Here is an 11407-nt window from a genome sequence, read left to right as displayed (position 1 = left end):
GGATATATGGAGAGAAAATAAAACTAAATCTAATGTTCTAGGTTTCTAGCTTGGTTGACTACATTAGTGTTTCTTCAAGTGTGATGCCTGGAGAGAAGCATAAATACCATCTGGGAATTGTTAGAAACAGAAATTCTTGGGCCCCGCCCCAAGCCTACTCAATCAGGGTCCAGCAATTTGTGTTTTAACAAACCCTCCACATAATAATGAAGCATACTTAAGTTTGAGGATCATTTGACTAGATGAAATTTCTTACCATTCATCAGAACAGAAAGCAAGAGAAGCAGGCTGGAACAGAGAAAAAAATTAAGATAAAGAGCCTTGGTACTTTACCAATTCACCTTCTTTTCCCTCCTTCCTGCCACACTCCTAGATGGCCACTGTCTTCCTTATTTCTAATTCTACCCAGAAAATTCATTTAGCACTCAGAAATGTATGCTTCTTAATCTATTTACATTGTACTTTTTAAAATCTCCAAATTCTCATCCCAAAATCTGCATTACAATTACATTATCTGGGAGAGTGTTTTTAAAATATTGGGGGGGGGGGGGGAGAGAATATATATATATAAAATTAAAATATTGGCACCCAGATCCTATCAAATACAAATAAAAATCAGTTTTTCTGGGGATGGGAATGGGCCAAAAGTATCTTTTGAAAGCACCTTATGAAATTCTAGTGTTCAACCAGAACTGAAAATCATTCAGTCTAAATGGAAGTTTTTGTCTCTGTTTGCCTATATTTGTCTATATTTCCAAGTGTAATGAAAAAAAAATATATACTTCTATGAAAATCACAAAAGGGATATTTTCCAAAATGATATTCAAGATAATCTTCAGTGATACATACATATATGACCTTTTTAAAGTAGCTATATATTTACATTTATTGCAAGCAATGTTTTCCATGTAAAAGTGAAGATTCATTATAAAATAAGATTCCATTTTTTAAGTTAATTTAAAAAAAAAAAAAAAAAAAAAAACCACACACTAAAGAGTACTAAAAAGGACAGGGCGAACACTTCAAAGATGGTAAATAAACAAAAAAGTGCCATTAACCTTGACTGATGTTCTTACTATAAATACAGATTCCTGCACTGGCTAGTGTGTTCAGGGGTTAGAGCACATGTGTCAAACACAAGGCCCGCGGGCCAAATCCGTCCCGCCAGGCCTTGCAATGTGGCCCGCACCGCGCTGTCATCACTGCACTCCGCTGCGTTTCCATCACAATGACAGTTTATGACTGTTCAGTAAACCATTCGGCCCGAGATTTAGGCTGGATTTTAGATTTTGGCCCCTTCTCTGATTGAGTTCGACACCCCTAGGTTAGAGCATAGCCCCCCACACTGGAGGGCGGAGGATTCGGTTCGCAGTCAAGGGCACATATCTGGGTTGCAGGTTCGATCCCTGGCCTCAGTTGGGAATCTCTGTAGGAAGCAACCAATTGATGTGTGTTCTTCACATTGATGTTTCCCTTTCTCTCTCTTTCTCTCTCTCTCTCTCTTCCCCTCTTTCTTCCTCTCTCCCTCTCTCCCTTCCACTCTCTCTAAAAATCAATGGAAATATATCCCCAGGTGAGGATTAACAAAACAAAACAAAATACCGATTCCTGAGTCCTACGCCAGCAATCCTAAACCACAAACTTTGAGAATAGAATGGGTAAGAGGAAAAAACTTCCAACATGTAAATTCTACCAAATTTACATTTTTAACAAGTGTTCCCAGGTGATTCTTATTTACATAAGATAAAGAATTGTTCCAATAAAAGGTATTTGAGACTTCTGCCACTAAGCAAAAAAACAAGCTTGGATATAAAAAAGCACCCCTCTCATTCCATTAATTTTACTAACACCACTTCCTGGTCTCACAGAAGGATGAGCTCCAGCTACATCTGCTGAATGAGGAAGAAGTACAGTTTCTGCATTTATTCCTTTACTCCAGTCTTCCAGAAACCAGAACTCATTCTATCGATAATTTCACTCTCCATCCCATCCTCCTTAAGAGCCCTATGCCTTGAGTATTCCCATTTCAATGTGACCATCTCCTATTCCAGTGGTCCGCAAACTCATTAGTCAACAAAGCCAAATATCAACAGTACAATGATTGAAATTTCTTTTGAGAGCCAAATTTTTTAAACTTAAACTTCTTCTAATGCCACTTCTTCAAAATAGACTCGCCCAGGCCGTGGTAATTTGTGGAAGAGCCACACTCAAGGGGCCAAAGAGCCGCATGTTTGCTGACACGGTCATATTCCTTACTCATTCACCTTTCCAGATACCCTGTGAAGTTAAATCTTTTAAAACGTCACAAAATACTGGTACAATCTAATCACCTCGGGTTATATTTATATTCTCAAATGCCAATGATAAACAATATCTATCTATTTAAATTTTAAATTATAGTTAAATGATCATACATGACATGACTATAAACTATCTCAGTAGACAGAATATTGAAATAGATTATAGTTCACATACCATTGGTAGCCAGTGGTCCTCAATCTTGATTATATATCAACATTATCTATAGAGCTTTTAAAAACCCCCATGGAAGCCATGCTCTAGCCCAAACTAAGTAAGAATCTCTGGCAGTAAAGATGAAACAAGGCATTTTTTATTTCCCCTTAAGTTTCTCAAGTAATGCCAACATGCAGTCAAGGTTGAGAGCCCTGAGCCAGTTTTTCAGAAAGATTACCAAGACAGATTTCATAATAATTACCATTATTATACTAGATTCACTCAAATACAGAGACTTTCACAGAACAGTGACTTTTGAAGACAGAAATTCCGAATTCCAACACTAATGAAGGCAATATCAAAGTACATGTTTATATTTATCTTAAGCATTTTTTGTCAAGAAATACTCTATAGTTATTACAGTACTCTGACTGGGCAGGAGTTTTTTTAAAGCCAAACACAATACCTCCAAATATGAACAAAATTTTCATAGAATTAAACTGGCTTATATTTAGACTAAGATAATGTCATTTGTCCACCAATGGACAAGAGAGACACTGAGCAAGAAAGTTAAAATGGACAGACATTATTGTTCATTTGCATGTACCAAAAAGCATATCCAATCTAATAAAAGGGTAATATGCAAATTAACCATCACTCTGTATCAATAGCACTGGGCAGGACGCTGTGTCCCTCGCCCAGGCCACACAGGGAGGGAGGGCTGCGGACACAACGCATGGGGTCCTCTGCACATGAGCTGCAGAGGAAACACCTTTTCTGATCTTCATTGGTAAACTCCCTGTAAGCTGCCACTCACAGTGTTCTTGGTAACTTGGGCAATACGAATCCAAGAAGGTGCCGAAACCTGTTTGGCTCAGTGGATAGAGCGTCGGCCTGCGGACTGAAAGGTCCCGGGTTCGATTCTGGTCAAGGGCATGTACCTTGGTTGTGGGCACATCCCCAGTAGGGGGTGTGCAGGAGGCAGCTGATCGATGACTCTCTCTCATCGATGTTTCTAACTCTATCCCTCTCCCTTCCTCTCTGTAAAAAATAAATAAAATATATTATAGTGGCAGCTTACAGGGAGCTTACCAATTTTTTAAATATATATATATTAAAAAAAAAAAATCCAAGAAGGTGATCTAGGGTTTTTCCACCTCACTCCTAGAGGAAAAAACAAAGGTCTGCTGCTGGAGGGCTAAGAAATGTTATATCCTGCCCTAGCCGGTTTGGCTCAGTGAATAGACCCTTGGCCTGCCAACTGCAGGGTCCGGGTTCAATTCTGATCAAGGGCATGTACCTAGGTTGCAGGCACCTCCCTGGTGGGGGCCCAGGTTAGGGCTCATGCAGGAGGCAACCAATTGAAGTATGTCTCTCAAATTGATGTTTCTCTCTGTCTTTCCCTCTCTCTTCCAAGCTCTCTAAAAATCAATGGAAACATATCATCAGGAAAGGAAGGAAGGAAGGAAGGAAAAAAGGAATGAAGGAAAGAAGGAAGGAAGGAAGAGAGGGAGGAAGGGAGGGAGGAAGGGAGGGAGGAAGGGAGGGAGAAAAAAGGTCATATCCTATGAAAGAGACATCTTGAAAATGCCTAAGGAAAGTTGTCATTTTTTTCATAGTGAAGGGGCTGGAGTTTGTGTTGATGAAAACACCTTGGCGGCTGTGACAATGGCAGCAACAGCAGGGTGATGGGGCTGGCGCCTTCCCCTGATCAGCCCAGTTGTTTCCCACAGAGGAAGGCCAGACTATGGCTTAGGCTCCAGAGGGAGCAGGCCTAAGCTGTTAGTAGGACATCCCCTGAGGGCTCCCCAGCAAGAGGAGGCAGGCTAGGCTGACGGACCCCTGCCCCTCAGGGCACGAATTTCATGCACCTGGCCTCTAGTTCAAATATAAATTCAATACCACACATGACAATTTATATTGTTTTTGGAGTCAGTTATATAAATCCCTTTCATGATTATATTCATTAAAATTAGATCTACTCAGTCACTATCTTATACAATCATACTTCAGCCTAATATACTATAAATCTTTGAGTATGTGAAATTTAGATTTTAAAACATGTTTTGTAATAAATATGCTATCAGCCGAAACCGGTTTGGCTCAGTGGTAGAGCTTCAGTCTGCGGAATGAAAAGTCCCGGGTCCGATTCCGGTCAGGGGCATGTACGTTGGTTGTGGGCACATCCCCAGTTGGGTGTGTGCAAGAGGCAGCTGGTCGGTGTTTCTCTATCATCAATAGAAGTATATTTTTAAAAATAAATAAATAAATAAATATGCTACCAAAATATATATATACTATATAACATCAAGTGAATAGTATATTCTAAAAAAAAATTTAATAAAATTCATTTTACCCTTAGTATGACAAAGAAATAATGTTTAATTTTAGGAAGCTACAATTTTTCTAGTAAGTGAACACCTGGCAAAGAGAGTCAAATTGTATTCACTTCCTGGCATAAATGCCAGCAGCAAGCATATCCAATTATTTCAAGTTCCTTTGAAGCCAATGAGTGGGCAGAAGAAAATCACAGCCAAAATGTGAAACGCATGGTATTCATTCTTTGAAAAAAAAAAAAAAAATTCATTCTTTGAATTACAACCGGGGGGGAAGCCATCTGTTACAAGAAAAAGAGGTGGCAGTATCTGACAAGGACTATAACGTGCCACCTCAATCTGAGCAATCAAGTTTTATACATTACTAGAGGCCTGGTGCATGAAATTTGTGCAGTGGAGGTTGGGATATCCCTCAGCCCATCCTGCACCCTCTCCAATTTGGGACCCCTTGGGGGTAACCAATTGCAGGTTTAGGCCTGATCCCTGTGGGGGGACCAGGCCTCAGGGGAGGGCCTAAACCGGCAGTTGGACATCCCTCTCACAATCCAGGACTGCTGGCTCCCAACTGCTTGACTGCCTGGCTGCCTGATTGCCCCTAACCGATTCTGCCTGCCAGCCTGATCACCCCCTAACCACTCCCCTGCCAGCCTGATTGACGGCTAACTGCTCCCCTGCCGGCCTGATTGCCCCCAAGTGCCCTCCCCTGCAGGTCTGGTCCCCCACAACTGCCCTCCTCTACAGGACAGGTCCTCCATCCAACTGCCCTCCCCTGCAGGCCCGGTTCCCCCCCCAATTTTCCTCCCCTGCATGCCTGGTCCCCCCCCCCCAACTGCCCTCCCCTGCAGGACTGGTCCCCCCCAACTGCCCTCCCCTGCCAACCTGGCTGCCCCCAATTGCCCTCCCCTGCTGGCCTGATCCCCAACAACTACCCTCCACTGCTGGCCATCTTGTGGCAGCCCTCTTTGACCACATGGGAGCAGCCATCTTGTGTGAGGGCATGAGGGTCAATTTGCATATTACCTCTTTATTATATAGGATTCCAGATAACTCTTGAAATAAGCAACAATTTTAAAAATTATTCATTTCAAATTATGAATGGAATGGGTAAGATAAAATAACTACCAACATGTAATTCTACCAATACTATAATCTCTCTCTCACTATTAGGAAAAGTAACAACATAGCAAATAGAAACACACACATGCAAAAATTCATAAATAAGTCAACATTTGAACAAATTCAATTCTCTAGTATACAAAATACTGGCAGTTTTATCTGCATTATATTCATAGCCTACTAACATTTTCCCCAGTCTGGCTGGTATGGCTCAGTGGTTGAGCCTTGACCTATAAACCAGGAGGTCATGGTTCAATTCCCAGTCAGGTCACGGTTCAATTCCCAGTCAGGTCACATGCCCTGGACGCTGGCTCAATTCCCCAGTAAGAGGCAGGCAATTGATGATTCTCTCTCATCACTGATGTTACTGTCTCTCTCTCCTTCCACCTTCCTGTCTAAAAATCAAAACATTCTTTAAATCAACTTCCAAATATGAAGGTAAAAGTGAACCACAAGTAAAAAACTCAACTTTAACTACTGCCCTACCCCCTTCACCTAATTCCCCTCCAACCATCCTAATCACCACGCATACCCCTGCAAATGATCCATTCTTTAGGATTTCATCTCTAATAAGGTAAAATTATTGGGCAATTAAATATATGTACTTGAAAAAAAGAATCTTAAGTGTCAGGCCTATCTTCTGTATGGATCTTAAACCCATTAAAATCAGTTTCAGCCTGGCAGGGTGTGGCTCAGTGGTTGAGCATCAATCCATGAACCAGAAGGTCCTGATTTGATTATTGGTAAGTGCGTGTTGCAAGAGGCAACCAATCAATGATTCTCTCTCCTCGATGTTTCTATCTCTCTCTCCCATTCCCTTCCACTCTGCAATCAGTATTTTTTTTAATCCATTTCAGACATAGGCTTCAGACAATCACAAAACTAAGTAAACATTAGTTACTACGATTTTTAAATCTCAAATTTTAGTTCAAATAAAGTGTAGCTACGAGACCTCAATTTCTTCAAATCAGCATTTTATGCTGTCGTTAAAATTTATAAAAGCTGTTTTTAAACACACTATATTATTTGTGAAATTAGATTTAGTCATCCTAATTCTAGTTCGGTTCCTTAATACTTGATAATATTCCTTCCTCCACTGAAGCCAGAGGTGGGGAACTGTTTTTCTGACAAGGGCTATTTAGATATTTATAATATCACTTGAGGCCATACAACTTAAAAATTAGCCTACTATATTTGGTCAAACATTTAATTAACTCACCCCTCATGCCCTAACAAAGCCAGACCAAATGATTTCGAGGGCCTTATATGGCCCACAGGATGTATGTTCCCCATCCTTGATTTAAGCCGTTTTTGTAACCTCAATTCCTTTCCTCAAAGCCTTCTCTATAAGAGAAAGAGTAATTTCCTCTAGATAAATTCATCTAAATATCCAAATATTGATTATTTAATTTTTCTTTTGGGATACAAAGCCATATGTATTTTAAAAAAGAATAGCCATGAAACTTTCTAAATTACTCTAGTCTGAATACTTCAATAGAAGTTTAATTTTTTAATATAAGTTTAATTTTTAAATCCATGATTTGGGAAGTATGCCTTATGCTTCTAGGAACAACATAATACTTATTCAGGGTGATGATGAACAGAATAAAATTACCCTCTACTATATTAATAATGCAATTTACTATTTAAATTATACCAAAAAAGAAGTCAAGATATTGTACAGAAAAAATAGATTTCTTTGCTCAAAAGTTCAATCATTAGGACATCAATAGATCATCTCAATCAGCAAATCTCTTAGAAAAATCCAATGTCAAATAAAAAAAATTCACATATCATGAAGTAATTAATGTTGATTTCTCCATTCAATGTACTCAATGATAACATTTTGAGCAACTATAGAATAAGGCTACTTCCCTCTTTCCTGAAATAATTAAGGTGAATATGAAGAATATATTCATATCCTGAAGTGTCTCTCTGCTTCACTTTTCTGACAGTCTAATACAGTAGGAAGGAGCACAGAAAATGGAACCCACTGTGTAGGCTTGAATTCTGCCTATGCCACTTAACAGCTGTGTGATTTGGATTTATTCTTTCTAAGTTATTTATTCTTTCTAAGCTTCATTTTCCATATCAGAAAATAAAAATAATAGTCCCTACCTCATAAGATTGTTATGATGATTAATATAGGCAGAGCACATAAAATGGGGCTTGCTCCTCAGTAAGTAGTAGTAGTTGCAGTAGTAGTAGTAGTCTATTAGCTGTTATTACTACCACTTAGCAGTTGTTGTCTGTTAGCTATTACAAATTATTTTATTGTCTAAACCAGTTGTCAGCCAACATTCTTTATAAAGGGCGAGATATTAAATATTTCAGGTTTAAAAGGTGATATGGACTCTGTCATAACTACTCTTCTATATCATTTTAGTGGGAAAAGTTGTAGACAACACATGAATAAGTAAGCATAGCTTTGTTCCAATAAGACTTTATTTATAGCTGAGACCGGTTTGGCTCAATGGATAGAGCGTCGGCTTGGGGACTGAGGGGTCCCGGGTTCGATTCCGGTTAAGGGCATGTACCTTGGTTGCAGGCATATCCCCGGTAGGGGGTGTGCAAGAGGCAGCTGATCGATGACTCTCTCTCATCGATGTTTCTAACTATCTATCTCTCTCCCTTCCTCTCTGTACAAAATCAATAAAATATATTTTTAAAAAAAAGACTTTATTTATAGACACTAAAGTCTGGATTTCATATAAAATCATGTGCCACAAAATATTATTATTATTTTGATTTTTTCAATCTTTTAAAAATGTCAAAACCATTTTTACAAATTCTATAAGCAGAATTTGGACAATTGGCAAAATATGGCAACATTTGTTGTAAACCAACATTCCTCTTTGTTGTTGTTTGGTTCATCCTCACCCAAGGATATCCATTGATTTTTAGAGAGAGTGGAAAGCAGGGAGGGGGGGGAGAGAAACATCAATGTGAGAGAGACAAGCACCCCTACTGGGGTTGGGGATTGAACTTGCAACCAGTATGTGCTCCTGACTGGGAATCGAACTTGAAATCCTTTGGTACCCGGACTTAACATTCTATCAACTGAGCAACCCAGCCCAGCTATAAACCAATGCTTCTTAAATACCAGTCCATGAATAAGTTTCCACCAACCCTTAATAAAATTGTCACTGTAAGCTTAAAAGCTATAAATTTTCTTGGGAAGTATTGTCCTATACTCTAAGATTATGTAATTCTAACTCCTTGCTGTTAAAAATTTTTTTCTCACCCTAACCAGTTTGGCTCAGTGGATAGAGTATCAGCCTGCAGACTGAAGGGTCCCAGGTCCAATTCCGGTCAAAGGCATGTACCTTGGTTGCTGGCACATTCCTAGAAGGGGATGTGCAGAAGGCAGCTGATCAATGTTTCTCTCTCATTGATGTTTCTAATTCTCTATTCCTCTCCCTTCTCTGAAAAAAAAAAGCAATAAAATATATATATTTTAATATATTTTGTTGATATTTTACAGAGAGGAAGGGAGAGGGATAGAGAGCCAGAAACATCGATGAGAGAGAAACATCAAACAGCTGCCTCCTGCACACCCCTTACTGGGGATGTGCCCGCAACCAATGTACATGCCCTTGACTGGAATCAAACCTGGGACACTTAAATCCACTGGCTGACGCTCTATCCACTGAGCCAAACCGGTTTCAGCAATAAATAAAATATATTTTTTTAATTTTTCTCTCTTATAAAATGGCAGTGGGAATATAGAGTAATTTATCCTTTTTTTGTTGTCTTTATTTGACAATCCCATGCCAGCCTCCAGCCCCCACCATTTTTTACAAGGTGAAGGGGAGGTTATTGTTATTTCTTTTTTGTTACTAGTGTGTGAAATCCAAGTCTGAGAAGCTTTCCACCTAACCAAAGCAAGAAGTACAGTACCTTTCCTGTATCATTTACACATGCTGATACAGACTGATTAATCAAAATATATCTTTATCATCTGCTCAATTGATCAACTATATCTCTTCTCTGTCCCTTCTCTTACCTTAATGTAACTCCTTCTCGGAAGTCTTTGGGTCCTATGACACTCACATTCTTGTGAAAGTTAAATCTTCTTCATGCAAGGCACATTATTTAAAATATTTGTGGAGAGTTTTGGGTCCAACTAACTAGTCAGAAACTCCTTACCACAGAAAGAGAGCAGAACAGTAAAAAAAATTATTTCCAGAAATATTACATTCCTTTTGGGAAAGCACTCTGTAATTCATGGATGAGTCATTGTGAAAATAAAAATGTTAAATAATGGATATGACTGTAACTGAAACCCTGAGAGCTAATTACCCTACACAAAGTTCCTAGTAACTCCTTCAGGAATATTAGACAGTAATTAGTTATCCAAATAAAGCTATTATTCACTGTGACCCACTTCCTAGAAATACTGTATAAATGCCATGCTACTATTTCCATTCTCGTGGCAGATTATAAAGTACAAAAAATGTTATATAGTATCATTTGTATTTATAAACTATCTAACTAGATTCTAACTCAATTAACTTTTATTAATATTAGGTAGTCTTGTACATCATTTTATATTCCCACTGCCATTTTATAAGAGAGAAAAAATTATCTTCCTTAACCTCATTTAACTATTATAATGACCATAAAAGCATTTTTTCCATTTGACAACTCATGAAACTCACATGAAGGCTCTCTGCTCTTTTATATGCAAGCCCTGGTTTTATGTTGCTTATCTTGAAAAGAACATCAATAGTCAAGTACTTCTAGTTCCCAGAAATGCCTACCTTAATTATTGGGTCGGCAACTAAGTACATGCGGATTTTTTAAAGAAAATCAAAGACAATTTTTTCATGGAACTAAATAACTTTATTCTGTAATGTATTGCCCATTTTGATCAATGACCTTTTGCCATCTTTCAGGCAGCATCATAATCCCACGTTCAAAAAACTTCTGGTTTTTATTAGCAAAAAACTGAATCAGGTACGATTTGACATCATCATCATTATTGAAATTTTTACCATTCAAGGAGTTTTGTAAAGATCGAAACAAAAAGTAATCAGATGGTGCAAGGTCAGGACTATATGGTGGATGTGGCAAAACATCCCAACCAAGCTCCATTAATTTTTGCCGAGTGACCAAAGATGTGTGTGGCCTTGCATTGTCATGATGGAATACAACACCTTTTCGATTTGTCAACTCGGGCCGCTTTTCTTCAACTGCATTGTTTAATTTCGTTAGTTGTTCAATGTAGACATCAGAATTGATCGTTCGGTTGGGTGGTAAGAGTTCAAAGTAGACAATTCCTTTGTAATCCCACCAAACTGATAACAAAACCTTCTTTTGATGAGTATCAGCTTTTGATGTTGTTTGAGTTGGTTCACCTGGCCTGCTCCATGATCTTTTCCGCTTGATATTATTGTAAACAACCCATTTTTCATCGCCAGTTATCAGTCGTTTTAAAAATGGATCATTTTCATTATGTTTCTTTAGCAAATCGCAGCTGCTAATGCGTTGCGTTAACT

The 11407-nt window shown here is 38.7% G+C and overlaps 1 protein-coding gene across 14 annotated transcripts in view; it reads right to left on the bottom strand.

Moving 5' to 3' along the window:
- The window catches only part of ERC1 (ELKS/RAB6-interacting/CAST family member 1), a 411084-nt gene that overhangs the window by 355713 nt on the left and 43964 nt on the right, over window positions 1–11407 (bottom strand). The gene's annotated exons all lie outside the window — the stretch shown is intronic.

Source organism: Pipistrellus kuhlii, unplaced genomic scaffold (assembly GCF_014108245.1).
Source record: "Pipistrellus kuhlii isolate mPipKuh1 unplaced genomic scaffold, mPipKuh1.p scaffold_m20_p_3, whole genome shotgun sequence".
Lineage (NCBI taxonomy): Eukaryota > Metazoa > Chordata > Mammalia > Chiroptera > Vespertilionidae > Pipistrellus > Pipistrellus kuhlii.
Note: the sequence above shows the minus strand (reverse complement) of the source record. Positions and strands in the feature narration are given on the sequence as shown.